The following is an 18267-nucleotide window of genomic DNA, read 5'->3' as shown; positions in this document are numbered from 1 at the left end:
GAAGAGCAAAAGGTACTTTTTATGACACACAAGGTTTTGCGCTGTCGTAGATTACGCTGATACCTATAGTCGCTCACGCGGCTGCTTCCAACTTATTAACCCTCGCTAGAGGTTGGGCACCTGCTCTGCTTCAGTTAGATGGCTTTCGTGCTTTCTAATGGTATATAGGATAAATTGGTTAGTGTCTGATGCATTCTTCTAGTGTACTTGTACTGAAGCTTTAAATTTAGTAAGCACATAGTAATGCAAGCCACAAATATGATTGTTTCAGATGGAGTGAGTCCATTTAGTGAAAAAACAATGTATAGATACAATGAATTTATATATTGATTATGATAATAAATCTGCATCCTAATTTCTATTTGGTTGCTTAAAAATCCATATGTTTAACTTGGAACACAACTCTGATAGGTATGTGAAAAAAAAATCATGTTGGCTTCTTTAACCACTTGTGTTCATCTACCTCATGAACAGCATTGTATCGATTATTATGAAGGAATCATAGTGTGGGTCAAATGAATTATGGTTATTTTATGAAATGTATCGATTCTTCAAGTGAATCACTTCTAATTTTCAGTGAATAAATTGTTAGCCTAGGTTGTGCAATTTGAAACGTAAGAATTGCGAATCACATACTGCAGTGAGCGAATCGGCAGTATTGCTTTTACAAATGCTCATACAAAACTAGGGTTGTGAGAGTAAGAGGGGAAAGAGAAAAAAAAATAAATATAGTATATAAAGCTAACACGTGTGCTAGCCGCACCATGTCAATAGCGCCCCGCTTCGTACAGATCAGACATAAACATTTGTCCTCCCTACACAAAATCACACACAAACACAGTTTCTCTCTCCCTGTCAAAACAAATATTTCCACTGCACAAAGCAGCCTCAGGCTAGTTGTCCATCCTCCAGCCATACAGGATAGATTAACTACTAAAATTACTTCGGATATAGTATACGAGAGTGCCTCATCATTTAGCGAGGACTCACGAAGTGCAGTCTTTTAAGGATTATTCATTGAGGATGTAGGAACTTGAAAATGAGGTAAAAATGCGACTTTCATTTAATTACTGAGTAATATAAAATAAAATGTACGTCGGTTTGCGTTGCGTTTCGTTGTGTTTTATGGTATAAGAAGAATAATAATGTGCCCTTGTATGTAGTGTATGAGTATATGTGGGGGATTTGAAACACATATCGCATGTCACGTGCACGTGGATGCTTCTTACTACTTCTAAATGTAATAAAATCATTTTTATACGTAGTGCAACAGTAGGAAGTATCCAAGCGCACAGATCATGAGGCACTGTTGTATACTATTACCATTACTTCCTTTCTTCGTGGTTTGGGGAGAAACTTTAAAGATGGAGGTCGCATTACAACAAGCAATCAGATCACATGTCATTTCCTGTGTTCTGAACGATCCTATGAGTTTTCTCTTGTTTAGAGCACGCCCTATTTCGGAGAAAATTCGTAAGATTTCGCTTTAAGCGACACCAGATGAGAGAATAAAACAAGTAAAAACAAGCAACTGAATAGATATATTTTGCTAATTTATCTACTGATCCTGCAGATTTACTTTTGCCGCATCACCCCGAATAATTGTTGAAAATTATAATTAGTTACTAATTATCTTCTTATTGTTTCCTAAATGACTTGCGCTGAGCGACATAAAAATATCTCACATGGCATAGATATAAATCAAGGGCACCGTTAAAAGCAATTGTTGAAAAAGTACAATTCTTTTACGATTTGCGTACAAATACGGAGACAGGATGTATAGAATAAAAACTATAGTGCAAAAATCACAAACCAACCTGTGCAAGGTGACCACTGAAAAGCCCGAACGCTATCTAACCGACTCAGAGCAGGCCAAAGCGGGAGTACGAGTTAGCTACGGAGTGAAAGAAGGCGCGTCAGGAAAGGCAGTGAAGACAATCCAGTTAAGGCAATGATACGGGTTTGAATAGCATTTGTCATGTTATCATGGCAGTAGCGATTCACCTGTAAACATAAACTGAAGCTTTTCTATACTACACAGAAATACACTGGTCATCATTCATATGCACTCACTTAGATAAATGTGTCGCCGAAGAGGGCCAGAAATACGCAAATAATACAAAATTTACAGGTGAAATACAAGATGAAAGTATTTAGACCTAACACACCCTATCCAAATCTAACCTAATGAAACTAACATAATATTAATAGAATTAAGCAAAATTCTATCTTTTTTTTCCTTTTATCAAAATTATGCTGCACCCTACATTAATCTCATCTAACATAACATTGCCTAACCTAACCATAACTAACCTGAACCAACTTAACCAATGTGAACAAAACCTACCGAAATTGTAACGTTTGTTATGAAAAAAAAAATACACCTGGACTCTTTGTGCTGAACCTAGTCCCTCCCTTATTTTATCCGTCGTAAAACACTTCTTTATAAATATGGCTTTTCACGCAAAGTATTGAATTTTATCTTTAAATCTTCTACAATGTGGTGCGTCAAAAGTACACCAGCATCCTTTTCACTTTCATGCTCTCATTCTACATGTATCTAATTTAACAATATAGCGCTTGGTATTAATTCAGATTCAGGTTCAAAGTATTTTCCTTCCTTCTCTTCGGAAGTTTGGATCCTGAAAAAAAGAAAAAAGAAAAGTAAGTATATTGTTTTTTTTCATTTAACGTTTTCCATTTTCTTTTTCCACCAAAATTCAAGAAGTTCTTTGTTTTCTTCTATCTCTTTCTCACTTAGTTCTCTTCCATTTACATTAAAGCCTAGCCTCCAAGCTAATTTAACCAAATTTCCTTCCTCTTTCATTTCATCGATCCATTTCCATTTTTCCCTGATTTTTTGGGTTTCTTCACATTTTAACAATAAGTGTTCTAATGTTTCATCTTCTTTAAAACATAATTGACATTTTTCGTTCACTTCTTTAATTTTTTTCAATCTTACCCCTGTTTCAACGCTCCCTGACCTTGCTTTGAAAAATAAAATGCTTCGTAAATCATTGTTCATATAATTTATTTTCTCATAGCTCTTTTTATGTGTGTATATTCCTTTCCAACTGCTCTTCTTAACAACTTCTTCATACCACTTTTCCTGCGCTTTCTCTCTAAATGTTTTTCCTGTGATTTTTTCCCAATTTTTATAATTTTCTTCTCTATGCCAGCGGGCAGTAGCGTAGCGTTTACTTTCGCAACGGGTAGATAGCACAGGCGCATCCAGGTGGGGGGGGGGGGCTGGGTGAGCCAACCAGGTTCCGACATCCCCAAAACTTCTTAAGTCAATATACTTTTGTTCACTTTCTTAATAAAACTATACTTGTTTAGTAGAGAAATGATTGATGTAGCATGAAAATTTGATCTTACATATCATCTGTACTATTTCTCTTATAAAAACAATGTGGTTCCATATTTTTTTCTGAAAATATAGACGAAAGTACTTTACAATTACTTGTATTGTCGAGTACAGAATAATATCCGTTCAATACTACATAGACGTAGTGGCTTGAATCCCCCCAAACCCTGAACCCCTCCAGTCAAGAATTGTCTGCTGAGGCAGACCTTTTGGTCAGTCTCGAACCTGTAGAACACCTTCTATACAAATGTTGAGTTAGGCTATATGTGGCATTTTAATTTTTGTCAAAAAGTTGGGGTAATGGCCCCACGTTCCCATAGCTAGCCCATGCCCTCCCAACAAAAAAGTGGGTTCGTGGCTGGTAGATATTATTATTTCTTCTCGAGTTCGGAACCAACATTAAGTTGTAGGGCCATGTCTCATACAGCCTGGGTGTTGGAAAGGAATATTAAACTCCTGACCAAATTTCGCTACAAACTGATTTATGCGAGGTTGCACTACTGTATATAACATATAAAGACTTAATTTTCATCAACAAAATCCTTAACAATTAAATCAAACAAGTATACCGATATTAATTCATTCTGAAGAATCTCAGTATATACATTGGATACGTTAAATAGAATTAATAATTTACTTCCTATGTATAATCGTACTTGCTTAGCCTTTGTAAAGTGTGATCTCTGATTCAAAATGTAAGTTCAGAAATTGGCTATTTTTAAAACTTGATACTAATTTTCATACGACAGCTTAGCATGCCATTTAATAACAACTGGTGTAATAAATCTATATCTAATCATTTAGTTTGTACATAATACATAATTAACACACATATCCAAATTCAGGTAAAGTTAGCTAACGATTTTAAAAACAACAAAACAGCAGACTATAAAACATCTTGCGCTCGCTTTTGCCTTTCGCAGTGTTGACACACTCTGATATTGCGATTTAACAGAAGCCGAAGCTAGATCATGGAATATTTATATGAATTACTGGTATACATAAAGCTTTCAGCAATTGTTCCGGTACTTATTAATTTATTTTTTATTTTTTTCTATTTCTTGAAATTTTCTTTGAAATATGATTGAATATCTAAAAAGAAGAGGAAAAAGTGTGTTGGATTTATAATAGTACAATAGCGCTGACTGTGGTATCACTGCATCTGAAACATGTCTCATTGCCAGGTTCTTTCAGCGAGCGAGAACCCCACACAGCCACATGTGCGCGCCACTTTCAAGTAGGATCTCCACTGACTTCTTCAGCCGCGTTGAGACAGATTTCTTGATGTCTCTGTGGCCTGTTTGACGGAAACAGAACTTTAATTCCCCAGTTTTGAAAAATAAAATTATTTACGAATTAGATTATACCACTATTGCTATTAACCAAGCTATCACGAACCCTATTATTTCTATATTTTTCTACAACATGAAATGTATATTGATTCTTATTAATTAAGAAATTCTAAAACTGTTCTTTTAATTTGAAAGGGTAGACAGTGTCTCAGTGTCTCATAGCACACTACGCTACTGCCAGCGGGTAGTTTGATCATACTTTCTTTCTAATTTTCTAACTCTCCTAAACCATTTCGTGTTCTCCCCTTTTCTCATATGTTTAGTGGCCTCATGCACTACTTTTACTAATCTTGTTTCTTCCATAAATTTTAATCTTCCAAGATATTTTACTTTACTCACACCTTCTCTTTTTTCAAAACCACTCCATCCCATCTCTCCGGTTATTGTTACATTTGCACTTAATTTATTTGCTCCTAGGGCAAACCTTCCTATTTGATTTTGTGCTTGTTGTAAAATACTCCTTTTTTTCCGTTAAAGTTATTACTTCATTTGCATATGTTAGCGCCGGTACTGCTACTTGTTTCCATAGTATTCTTGACACCTCATATCTATTGTATGACCACATTGCTTTATTTTTTATAATTGCTGTATATTTTTGTAGTTTATTTTTCAGTTTTTTCTCATGTTCAACTAAGTATTGTTCTCCTTCTTCAAGTGTGATTCCTAAAAATTCTATTTTTTCAGTCCTGCTTATTACTATGTTTACTTCTTGTATTTTTATATCCTCTATGTCTCCACTAAAAACCATGAACTTGCTTTTTTCTTCATTTATTTTTAGACCAATTTCTTCTCCTTTCCTAACTACTGTTTCTAACATTTCCTTAATATCTTCAATATTAGTACTCATCAGCGCTACATGGTCTGCAAATAAAGTGCCAGGGATTTTTCTTACTTTTTCTTTTCCTTGCAATCTTAATTCTAACCCTCTGTTTGTTTTGATCATTGCTTCTTCCACTTCATGTATGTATATCAGGAATAGAACTGGTGATAGAGGACATCCTTGTTTCAAACCTTTATTACTGTCTATCCATTCTGATTTTACGTTTCCCATTTCATATCTGTATTTGTTGTTCTTATATAGTTCCTTAAGAAGCATAATAAATTTCTTTGATATTCCTATGTTTTCCATTACTTCCCATAATATCTTTCTCTTGACTGTATCATACGCCTTTTCAATATCTATAAATGCTACTATGAAATCTTCTTTTCTTTCTCTGCATATTTGTACCAGTTGTGTTATAATGTAGATGTTATCTGTTGTTCTTCTATCTGTTCTCAATCCATTTTGTAACTCACTTAATATTTTGTTTTTCTCTAGCCAGTTCATTAATCTTTCTCTTAGAATAATTGCAAAAAACTTATATACGCAGCTGGTAATAGCTATTGGTCTATAATTTTTTATGTCATGTTTATCTCTACCTTTTCCTTTATATATTAGCTTAATCTTCGTTTGCTTCCAACTTGAAGGAATGGTTCTTGAGTCAAGTATATTATTCATAATATTCTTTAAACTTTCCAAATATTTATTATCTAAGTTTATTAACATCTCATTTGACACCTCATCTGTTCCTGTTGCTTTTCCTCTTCTTAGCTTTTTCCTAGCCTTCTCTATTTCCATATTTTCAATATCATTAGTTAATTCCTGACTTTCTTCTTCTGCACTCTCATTACTCATTTTTGCTAATTTATTTGTTCCATTTTTCCGTTCTTCACAATTTTGTTTCATCGCCCAATCTGTTAAGTACGCCTCAATTTCCGTCCTGTCCTTCATTATTTGTCCCTTTTCATTTCTAAGAATGATTTCTTTTTCTGTTTCGTTTTGCTTTTGTCTAACATATCTCCAGAATCTTTTCCCTGCTTCTCTCCCTCCTGACTTAATTTCCTCTGCTATTTCTTCATTGAGATTTCTAATTTCTTTCATTTTAGCTATGTGTGCATCTTTCTTGCTGTTTATATATTCGTTCCATGCTTGAATTACTTCTTCTTTCCCGATTTCTCCTTTGTTGAACTTCTTTAGTATTATTCTATGGGTTCGGCTTTTTTCTTTTCTTATATTAATTTTTGTTTTTGTTTCTTTGGTCCAATTGAACTTTCTACTTTCTCTATAACCTTTCTTGTCTTCTTTCGCATTTGTAACTTCAGCTGCAGCACTTTTAATTTTTGTTACTAAAGATTCATAGCTTAGTTCATTTATGTATTCTTTTTACTAATTTCTCTTTATATTTATTTATATCTTCTTCTTTTTCCACTCTTCTAATAGTACGTTTGTTTTGATCTCTTTTATTTATTTTTTGGGGGTAATTTCTCTTGCCCTCTTGACCAAATATCAGTAGAATGTGCAGTGTAGTTAGCATAGGAATTCATCAATTTTGTACTTTTATTAAATAGAACTATTTCATAATAATGAAGAACGTCATTCGATCAGACAGGAAAACTCTTCACGAGTATGGCACAAAAGAGTGGGATTTCCTAAAAGATATCTCATAATATTTTTTCCGAAGATAAATCCTAAGATATTTTTTAGGATTTATCTCGTAGTGTATGGCACCCTTACCTGCTGCTTGCCATGGTGTCTATACACTTGGCTATCTCAAACAATGTTCGTAAGTTCTGTACGAAAAGTTCCCTCGACGGACACAAAATTTTCCCTTTTTTATAAATTTCTCCGTAGGTTGTTGGGTGTCCAATACGTATAACAGGAGAAATGTAAAAATATTAATTAAGCTATAATAAAGGAAGTGTCAGCCACATTTCTGTTGTTCATTTGCTTTGTGCTTCAATTTTTCTCTTTTTTTCGTTCATTTTCTGCAAGAAATTTGGGCCGTTGTAGGTAATGGGGCGTTTACTCTTGGTCGATTTAGTCGCACGGCTAAATCGACTCGCTGCATTTGCGACTAAATCGAAGCAACTAGACCGAATGAGATTGATGGATGTGTTCAATTGTTTCAACCGAAATTTAATGCTGCTTGTCGACTCGCTCTCCTCTGCTCGATTCGAAATCGACTGGTAATTTTAAAGATGTCCAAGCAAAAAGTAATTGGTACAATTTGCGGTGTTATAGCAGAAGAAAATAGAATCGACCACAGAAAATAGAACGTCTTTCAATTCAGTTGCTAGTCGATTAGTCGCTTTCGATCAACAAGCGATTAAGTCCTGTTTACACGGTCGATTAAGTTGAAAGTGACGTCAATTCAACTGAATCGAACGCAAATCGACTAAGTGTAAACGCCCCATAAGTTGTATAGCGTTCACCTCTGGTGTGTAGGGTCCTTGGTTCGATCCAAGCTCAAGCCAAGTGAATTTTGTTGTGAAAAAAACGTGTTCATGCGTTTTCTCGGGGTTCACTAACAATATTATGAAGGTAACGTTGATTAAAATAATGTGAAACATCCAGATATTCTACAAAATATTTTATTCTCTGATACAAAATGAAAATGAAATCTTTGAGTTTTACGTTCCACAGTTATGCCGGTTAGGCTAAAGGAGACGGTGATGATGAGTAATGAATGAATTGGTGGAATGAAGAAAGTGGGAGGAAACGGGAGAACTCCGAGAAAACCCACGCACACGGTGTTTGTCCACCACAAAGTTCACTGATACAAAATTAAAGTCCGACCAAATTTATTTTTTCTTGGTATCTCTAAAGTTACATAAGATCTCTTTTTAACTTACTCTTTATATTAATCAGTCTGTAGAAAGCGAACTGTCGATTATTATTCCTTACAGGGGCACGAATTTCACTCAAGGCTACTTATTTGCATTTTTCTACATTGACATCTTTTGAATAATCTATAGAGTACTTGTAGAACGCCTGGCTTAGCTATCAATCAAGGAATCCTCATTGCATGGTTGTTTATTTAAGATTGCAGGATTACAAATGTGAACACACTTTCGTTCGCGGTGATATAGTACATCCTTCGACACACGCACAACGGTTATGAGGTTCTTGCATGTGTGTACTAAAATGGAGTTTCAAAATAAGATATGTGCCCTCAATACAGTGGCGGAGCCAAGGGAGGGCCTGGGGGCCAGGCCCCCTTGCTCAAATTCTTGACCCCCCACATAGAGTGATACTGCTATAGGTCGACAAACGGTGAGTTAATAGTAGCCACAAATGAGACTACTACCGAAGCATCTCTCGACAACAGTTACGAACTGCAGAATACCAGATGTCTCAATAGTCTGCGTTCCGAGTAAAAAGCTCCAGACTCGATTTTGGTTTGTAGTACAGCAAGATCTATTTCGTCGAAATCTGTAAGGCTGTAACCATATGGTCCAGCTCATTGAATATTTATGAAGAAAATTTTAACTTTTTGAGTGAACCTCGTATAAAAGCGTTCTCAAGATTTTTTCTCTCAGTTAACAGACGAGTATGCCTATGTGTGTGTGCGTCGCGTCTGCGACGGAGATCTTGGTGATCCTCTCGTCTCCCCAAATAAGGTGCTAAAATTCAGCTCAGGAAGCAAACTTCGTCTCTAAAAATTCCTGCCTATGCGTTGTCATGGCTATTTTTAACTTTGACATCACCAGACTGCATCGCGAGTCGATCCGTTGCGTAGTAACGCGAGGAGACGGAGAGATAAGTTAAGCTAGTCTGACTGGTGCAACGAATATGACAATAGCTAATAGTTACGATGGAGGCTGTTCCAGACATGTAAATACGCAATAATGCATATAGTGTTCAACATATTGTACGTTGTAAGTGCAATACCATAGTACATTTTAAAGGTGCTCCGATAAATATTAAAAATGTTGTTGTAAGAAGAAAACTCGAAGTCTCATATCACCTATACATGATTGTTAAACTCAAAATGGTCCTAACGACGAGGATCAGCAAAGCAGTGAAAAGCAACCTGTTCATCGCAGAGAAGATGAAAGGAAAGCAATCCGCAACCTGCAGGACATCCCCCCCTGGAATTACCAAAAATGATTTTCCTTCAGCGCCAAAGTGAGTGAACAGTGACAGTGAAATTGTGGAAACCAACAACGTAACAAAACACAACCGGTCATCCGCGACAACCGTGCTTAAAATCATAATTAATGGGCCAAGTTTCAAATTATCTTATCATATTTAATCATTTAAATCAAAGTGCCTAATTGTAACGTAATGCTGCAGGTTTTTTGCTGCGGACTGTACACCTGAAGGATATTTCAAAATCAAGAATAGTCTGTATTATCTCAATGGTCACTTTATAAAATGTTTATGCAGACAACTCAATTACTCTATTTGTATGTAATTTATGAGAATATTACATCGAACTTCATTAGATACCTACTAATTACTGGAAACAAGCAAAATTATATTAATAATCTGCATTATCATATCAAATCTGCGCAAAATTGCATATTTCTTTAGTCTTTTGAATCCTCATCAGGTGAATCATTTTCTGGTATCTAAGTGTTTATAAGTAAATTATAACACTTATTACCATTACAGCTACAGGTTTTCATGCACTCCACTGAATCCCGCACACACTCGCAATTGCTTTTGTGCCACGTATGTGTACATATACAAGACTAACTTGGGCAACTTTTAACCCTAGACTCCTGAGTAGTCCATTTGGACACCAATTTTCCATTCGTAGTTTGCCAACCAAAATATTCGAATTGAAGGAAGTCAGTATTCGAGTCGCTGGCGTGCCGCTAAATGTAAGTTTAAAGGAGCATTAGAGCACACTTCATTGGTGGAATTTGGTCTGACTTTTTGTTACCGACCAAATCAGAACAGACATCATGGATCGAAGATTTTTGTAAATCGGTGGAGGGATTCACCACAAATTCTTCTGCGCGTACTATCGTTTCATCATTCGCATTAGCAGATCCTAAATTACTTAGCAAGTAAAATTTTTAAAAATATACATTCCATGGTTTCTGTTTCCTAATGTTTGCGAACTGACTGGTGTTTATATATATATATATATATATATATATATATATATATTTGTAAAATGTGTGCTGAACTTTCTAAACAGGGTGTGCTCACGAATTAATGATTTATTCGACCATTACAGTCCATGTTCTATTAAGAAGATATAAGATTTAGACCAACAGGAAGTACTTAATATTGAAGGTTGAGATTGTCCGCTTCCTCAGCATTGGAAATGTTTTATTGATATTCCTGAAAACAAATCTTCGTAACATTTCTTTCTTTAGAGCCAATTAGGTTCTATAGGCATACATTGAAAAACGAACAATTATTATCACATCGAGTGGATTTACAGACTTACTTCACCTGGAGTCATCACAGGAAAAAGCCCTGCCATTTCTGAAATATAATCATCAATAGGCTGATACGAGAATAATACTTCACACATACCACGCTTTCAGCTGCGGGTATAAGCAGCTGCTCATTGACTAAAAAATCAGCCATACTGCCCTTACAATTTTTGAAAACAATTAAGGCAAAAGAATATGGACGATCTCTACTAGAACAGCAATAAAATTACAATTTATTCTAATCCGCACAATTTTAAATGAGTTCCACCATGAAGTATGCCATTCCTTGCCAGCGTTCCATGTACTTACTGGAAGCGACATCACAAGGAATTGGTCAGTTCACGGGAATTGGAAAAAAGAAAGCATTAAATGTATATTGTAAAACATCATACTTGCTAAGTAACATAGGATCTGGTAATGTGGATGATGAGACTATAGCACGCCCAGAAGAATTTGTGATGAATCTCTATACGGACTCACAAAAAAATCTCGACCAATTTTGTCTGTGCTGATTTGATCGGTAACAAAAGCTCAGACCAACTTCCACCAACGAAAAATGCTCTAATGCCCAACATCAAGTGAACACACCTTCAAACATACATTAGCGGCACGCCAGCGACTGGAATATTGACTTTCTTCAACTCGAACACTTTGGTTGGTAAACTCTGAATGGAAAATTGGTGCCCAAATGGACTACTCAAGAGTCTAGGGCTAAAACTTGTCAAAGTTAGTCTTGTATATGTAAACATACGTGGGACCCAAGCAACTGCAAGTGTGTGCGGGCTTTAGTAGAGTGCATAAAAACTTGTAATGGTAACAAGTGTTGTAAATTACTTTTAAACACTTATGTACCAGAAAATGATTCATCTGATAAGGATTCAAAAGACTAAAGAAATATGTAACTTTGCTCAGATTTGATATGATAATCTAGCATATTATTATAGTTTTGCTTGTTTTCAGTAATTAGTAAGTATTTAATGAAATTCGATATAATATTCTCATAAATTACATACAAATTGAGTAATAGAGATTTAAGCGTAAATATTTTTTAAAGTGACCATTGAGAAAATACAGACATTCTTAATTTTAGAAATACCATTCAGGTGTACAACGATGTTATTAATCACCCTATATATCACCTATAATGGTGTTTGCCTTCACTTTAGCCATTTTTACATATGCTCTTACCTTATTTATATTTTCTGCTTTTTCATTATGTTAAGATAAACATTTTTGTTAAGAAATAAGGAATTGTTTTCAACGACCGGTAAATATACTGTACACAAATAGAGTTTAAAACTCTGAATCAACCTCAATATCAACTATAAATGGATTTTAACACTATAAAAGACACGTCAACTTACCTCAAAATTTTGTAATCCTTAACGCACGGTCGTATCAAGTGACCGGATATCTAAAAATTATCATGACAGTGCAGAAGAGCTCAACGGCGAAGGGTGAGAACTGTACTTCAAATATTGGAAAAAATCAGCTTTTATCTCGGAAACAAACCTTTATTGACTGACATGTGCTGAAATTAAGTGGTGCCATTCGAGCATCAGCATTCGAATCAAAGTGCACTTTCCTTCAAATTTACCTCGCTGTACGGCTATTTTTTGGAAGTAAACCTAACAATATTGGTACCGTTCGAAAGATAATTTAATGCTCTACAAATTTAATTAGGGATGTTCTTTCCATATCTCAACTCATTGGAGAGATACAGAGCAAAAAAGAAAATATTAAGGACAAAATATGTCAGTTTTTAATGTTTGTCAAATTTTTCGAAAATCCGTTGAGTCTATCCAATGCATGATTGGACATAATCGTAAAGCACACCTTAGAGATAAAACCGGAAAAAAATCATTAATATAATGATTAGTTTCGGAGATATGGCCTTTTATTTGAAACGCTAATTTTTTAGCTTCAGTAGAGGGGGAGGGAGTGTAAGGGGGGCTCGCATCAAGGGACCGGCGGTCTAGAAATGATACGGATAGTGGATTTGATTATTTAGAATCACCGGTTGCTTTTACTCTCTCAGGTTGAACGAAACTTAATAACCACTTGTTCTGCCTCCCGACTAATAGCCTTCAAATCCTGCTGTATTTATGAAATTTAATAAAATTGACAAACTTTTTATTCTTTACACCGAGAAATGTTGTGGAAGTGCAATTTTGACTAATAACCAAGTTACATAACTTTACGTGCGCCAAGTGCATTCAGTAAATGAGAGATTTAATATAGTGAGTGATTTAAATGAGTGATTCAATAAATGAGCGACTTTAGGATTTAGATTTGGTTATTCAAGTAGTTGAGCTCAATCTTAGATAACTTTTCTTTTCACCGTTCCTCAATTTGGTGACAAAGATATTTGAAATCCACTGAGGCACACGTCATCACTCAAGAATTTCAATCGTTCACAAGAAATTAGAACTTTTTACATAAAATGTCGACCTCAAATATAGTTCGAAATTGTAGTTACTGGTACTTGAGAAGCGAAATCAAGTACTAAATTAATTTGTTTTAGGTATTTGCTAGATGAAAGATTCTAAATCAAAAATTACAATCATGTGAGTGTTCCTAGTAGATTTAGAAGTAGTATTTTTTGGGATAAAGTTACAAGTTTTGTTCACTTAATCATTTTGATAACGTCTCTCGCGCTACAAATGTACTTCACTTCCAATGTCGAATGCCTGGTGGCTTTAAGGGTACATTTTCTATACTAATTGTACTTTCACCTTACTAATTGCAATTGTATTTTTACTAAATCTATTTCAAATCCTTGGAACAATAACAGATTTCTGAGGTTTGTTTGTGAATAAGAGCAACAATAAATTTGAACTTCACCTAAGTACTCTTTCAAAATCTGGAAATAAGCGTTTATTCATATATATATATATATATATGCGGCCACTCCAGAAGATTTGAAACCAATCACTCAATACTTGGAAACTATTTACAAATGAAACCATTTCTTTGGTTGTACAGAAAGATGTGCAAATTTTATTGATTTAGCAAAACAAACCCGTTGTAGTAGGAAATAGTGGTTTTACGAGCCAATAAACAAAATTTTGAGTACTTGTTCTGGATTGGCACTTGCAGAGCAATTTTAAGTACCTTGTTATAACGTTAAAATTAACAGTTGTGTACTGTACTGCATCTTAAAATGTGTGAACATTATTCGATTTGTGATTGAGTGTTATTTTCTAGCAGAATTTAAGTTGCAATGGCTTATGTGTCAACTTGAAACCTAGGAGTCACATCCGTTACGAAAATAATAATAATAATAATAATAATAATAATAATAATAATAATAATAATAATAATAATAATAATAATAATATATATATATATATATATATATTTAACAGGATCAGAGAAAATTTTCAATTTTAGATCCAAAGTTTGTTTTCCTGAACTTTCCTTTGCAGAAATTTAGATGCGTGCAAATTCCTTTAATTTGGCATTTTAAGGGTGATGGACGTGATGCGTTTTAAGCTACCTGCTTGAAGAAAGTGTTTCACTTACGCTAATTACAGATTATTTAAATCATTAAAGAATGAGTACGCCAGAACGGATCCTCACGACAAAATCGAGGGAAAGAAAGAAAAATAATCTAGAAAAATCGGAATATCTGAAAAGAGATAGGGAGACAAACAGAGTAGCTCGACGTAAAAAGACGCTAATACTACAGTGTGAAAAAAACAAACTAGATGCCAAAGAGAGAAAAAAGGCAGTGATTATGTAGGTTAAAGAAGAAAACGAGGAAAGTAGAACACCAACAAAGAAAAGAGTAACATATAATAAACGTCAACCTTTCGGAAAAGGCGTGAAGAAAAAACGGAGTTCTTGATTAAAAGCCCAAGCAAGCGAAAGGCTGTTGTGCAAGATATAGCGCGGCGTACGCTACATCCTCATGTCTGCAAACATTCATCCAGTTCGTCGGTAACGAAAATGATAAATAAAGAAAGAGACACTACAGTAATTTCATTTTACTCCGAAGATGACATAAGTCGCCAAGCTCCCACCAAGAGAGATGCACGATCGTTCAAAAGCAAAGTGACCGAGAAACGAGAAAAATTTCCAGTTTGTTACATCGTTTGGTACATGACTATAGGAAAAGCTTACTATTTAGAAAGAAACATCAAACAGTTAAAGTATCAAAAACAAAGATTTATTTACTCAGACCTCAGCATGTTCTTGTCATGAGCAAGAGTCCTCGCAACGTTTGTGTCTGCAAAGTATATTTTAATTTTTCGTTTTTCGTAGAAGGTATATCAGGATTTTTTCTTGGTTCCCTTCCAGTCACAAGCAGCTACTGTTGGACATATGTTGTGATGTGAAAAACGAAAATTGCATGTACAATGAATGTAAAACTGGCAGGTATGATGTAAAAAAAATCTGCTCCTTGAAGATGCTAACTTGGATAAGAAAGTTAAAATAAAAAGTGGAGAAACGTTGCAGGTTATTTCAAAATTACCGGAAATTAGGTACCGGTGTATCAAACAATTGGAGAACTAAATGTTTATTTGCCAGACTTCAAAACTCACTGTTACATAAAAAGAAAAAAAAAACACAATACGAGTAGGCCTATTTTGATATGTCCAAGGAGATAAGTGGAAAAACTGAACTGTTAATTCAAATTAATTTTTTAGAAAACGCTATGTTAACAGCTCAAGACCAGATACACAGTATACATTGGAAGCAACGACAAGGGACAATATTTTCTTGCTACATATGGTACGGATCTAAAGTAAAATTATTAGCCATCATAAGTGATGACATGATTAATTCAAAGTTTAGTGTCTGGACTTTTCTAAAAGTAATTGAAAATTTCATTAAATTAGTTTCCAGAGATGCCCACTTTAACGATTTTCTCAGATAGTGCTGCATTTCGTACGGAAAAGGGACTGTAGATGATGTGGGGGGAGCTTTGAAAAACCTGGTTTGGAGAGTAATTTTAGCTAAATCTGTAAGAATTTAATCTGCTCTCGAGTATTATCACGCAGCTGAGGAGATTTGCACGAATATTTATTTCTTTTACGAGCCCAAGGAGGCAGGGTTTGAAAGAAACCGGGTATTTTTGGAAAAACCCAACGCACCTGGGCCCATATGGGTTTTTCGGGTATTTTCGGGTTTAATTGGTTTTTTCGGGTTTAATTGCTTTTTTTTTCGAAATATTTCAATGTCTTTGAGGTAAAATTGTTAAAATATGATTTATATTTCAAGATTGTCATTGTCACAAATTACAACAACTTTCTATTCACTGTTGTTTTGAAAAATGGCCGCCATTTTGAAATTTTACATTGGATCGCCGCCAAAATAAATACAGCTAATTTACAGTCTCTCATGCTTCTACTCTGAGCGTTTCAACTTAAAAAACCGAAAATTGCGCTTTAGCGTGGATACCCGCTATTTTAAAAAAGGCCACCATTTTGAAATTTTACGTCGGTGGGCCGCCTAAATCTATACAGGATGTCTCGTGCTTCTAACCTAAAAAATTCAACTTAAAAGACAAAAAGTTGTACCCTGTAGTGTGAGTGTTACTACAAACGAACAAACGAACAAATGTAGATCGAGTCATCCCACGAGCCTCAGTGACGTTTGCCAAATATGAATACAAAATATATTAATTCAAAACAAAGACATAATTCATATTTTATAAAATAAAGGTTTCAAAATGTCTTATATGAAATAAATATTTTTCAACATAAAATAAAAGATTTTATTGCTGAAGTTAGTTCACTTTCGATACTGTGTTCAATTACGGGAATTTTCCGAGCACTTGTTGCAAGATGGTTTTTCTCCGAAATTTAATTTAAAACAATTAACAAAGATATAATTTATATTTTATAAAGTAAACTAGCCTTTGGCTAGCTAGGGGTCCGCCCCCAGATCCCCGCCTTTGCTCAGCCTACGGCTCTTGCATCCTTATGTATTACCCTTTGCATTAAAAGTGAATTTCGTGCATGCTTTTTATATTTCCTGAATTTGAGCTGCTGGGGGCTCTGCCCCCACACCCTTGCATCCCTTAAATCCACAATTCTACGGAATTTCAAGTTTCTTTTCGTATTTCAACTATTTACAAAATAAGATTTTGTATCCTAAGAAAACGTCCGTGTAAATAACATGAGAATTCCTTCATCCCTCTTTAGGCCCCTTAAAAATTAAAATTAAAAATATTTGGCAATTTTTCTGTTCGTTAGTCCCGGAAGGCTACAATCATGCAAAATTTCATTCTAATTTTGCCAGAAGTGCCTAAACATTTTGGGGTGCAGAAAATGTCCCATATAAATATAACATGGGAAAGATTTTTTAGTTCTCCATAAAACCACACTATAGTTGGAATTTTTTATTTTATTTTTTATTTATTTATTTATTTTTAGTGATTTACTTGGGGAACTCTAACGAAAACGTACAAGTATACCGAATTTCAAGTTTGTATTCCAATGCCAAGTACCTAAAATATGAGATTATAAGTCCAAAAAGGACTATTTAAATAGCATAGAGGATTTCTCCATCTCCCCTTTAGACCACCTAAAAATTAAAAATATCCAGTTTTGGCAAATTTTCTGTCGGTTAGTCCGGGAAAGCTACAATCATGCTAAATTTCAACTTTCTGTGTTAACCGGAAGTACCCTTTTGATTTCTGTCAGTTCATGTAGTTTTATATATAGTTAGGGTGTTTCAAAATGTCTTAAATGAAATTAAATGTCTTCCAGCGTACAATAAATAGTTTTATTGCTGAAGTGCTCACTTCCAATGCTTTGTATCTTCAATTGTGGGAATTTCACGAGCACTTATTTGACGACGAATTTTTTCCCAAAAATGCAGCTTGCTTTACTGTACAAACTCCACTAGTACGAAGTTTGAATTCAGTACTTGAAATAGCAAGCGTTACGTAGTCTTCGGAACTCCGAGTATTAAGCTTCTTAAATTTAACAAGAATTTTTACGCTATTATTGGTGTTGATTCTACAGCATGCTTATTTGGAGAGTAGCAACAAATGACGGAACTAAACTGTTGTTGTTGGAAAATCAAATTTTACTGAAGAATATGTTACTATCAAAGGTTAGAAATAATACTAATAGTTTTACTAGTGTATTTACATATTGACTGGTAGTACCAGCACCTATGGCCTTAAGCCCGTCAACGTATGAGGGATAACGTCTCTCGGCGTCGCCAAGCCGGCGAGCACACCTTTCACGGAAAGTATTTTTTATAATATAAAATTGTATATTTTACTTCAAATAGATATAAGCATAATCCATACATGAATTTGTTCTTCAAGATAAGATTCTTTTCTTTTTTTAATCTATTCAGTGCATTCAAAAC

General features: G+C 34.7%; 2 protein-coding genes across 8 annotated transcripts in view; both read right to left on the bottom strand.

Moving 5' to 3' along the window:
• The window catches only part of LOC145665036 (uncharacterized), a 30178-nt gene extending 27477 nt beyond the window's left edge, over positions 1-2701 (bottom strand). The window contains exon 1 of one of the 3 annotated variants that reach the window (XM_081732269.1): positions 2348-2701. The gene's annotated coding sequence lies outside the window, so the exon portion shown is untranslated. Of the gene's footprint in view, positions 1-2073; positions 2326-2347 lie in introns of those variants that run through there. The other 2 variants (XM_081732270.1, XM_081732271.1) reach the window with 2 other exon arrangements.
• LOC145665034 (uncharacterized) overlaps positions 1-18267 on the bottom strand; it is a 487711-nt gene that overhangs the window by 375029 nt on the left and 94415 nt on the right. The window lies entirely within an intron of this gene.

The sequence above is a fragment of the Thermobia domestica genome, chromosome 11 (genome assembly GCF_964235325.1).
Source record: "Thermobia domestica chromosome 11, izTheDome1.hap1.1, whole genome shotgun sequence".
NCBI lineage: Eukaryota > Metazoa > Arthropoda > Insecta > Zygentoma > Lepismatidae > Thermobia > Thermobia domestica.
Note: the sequence above shows the minus strand (reverse complement) of the source record. Positions and strands in the feature narration are given on the sequence as shown.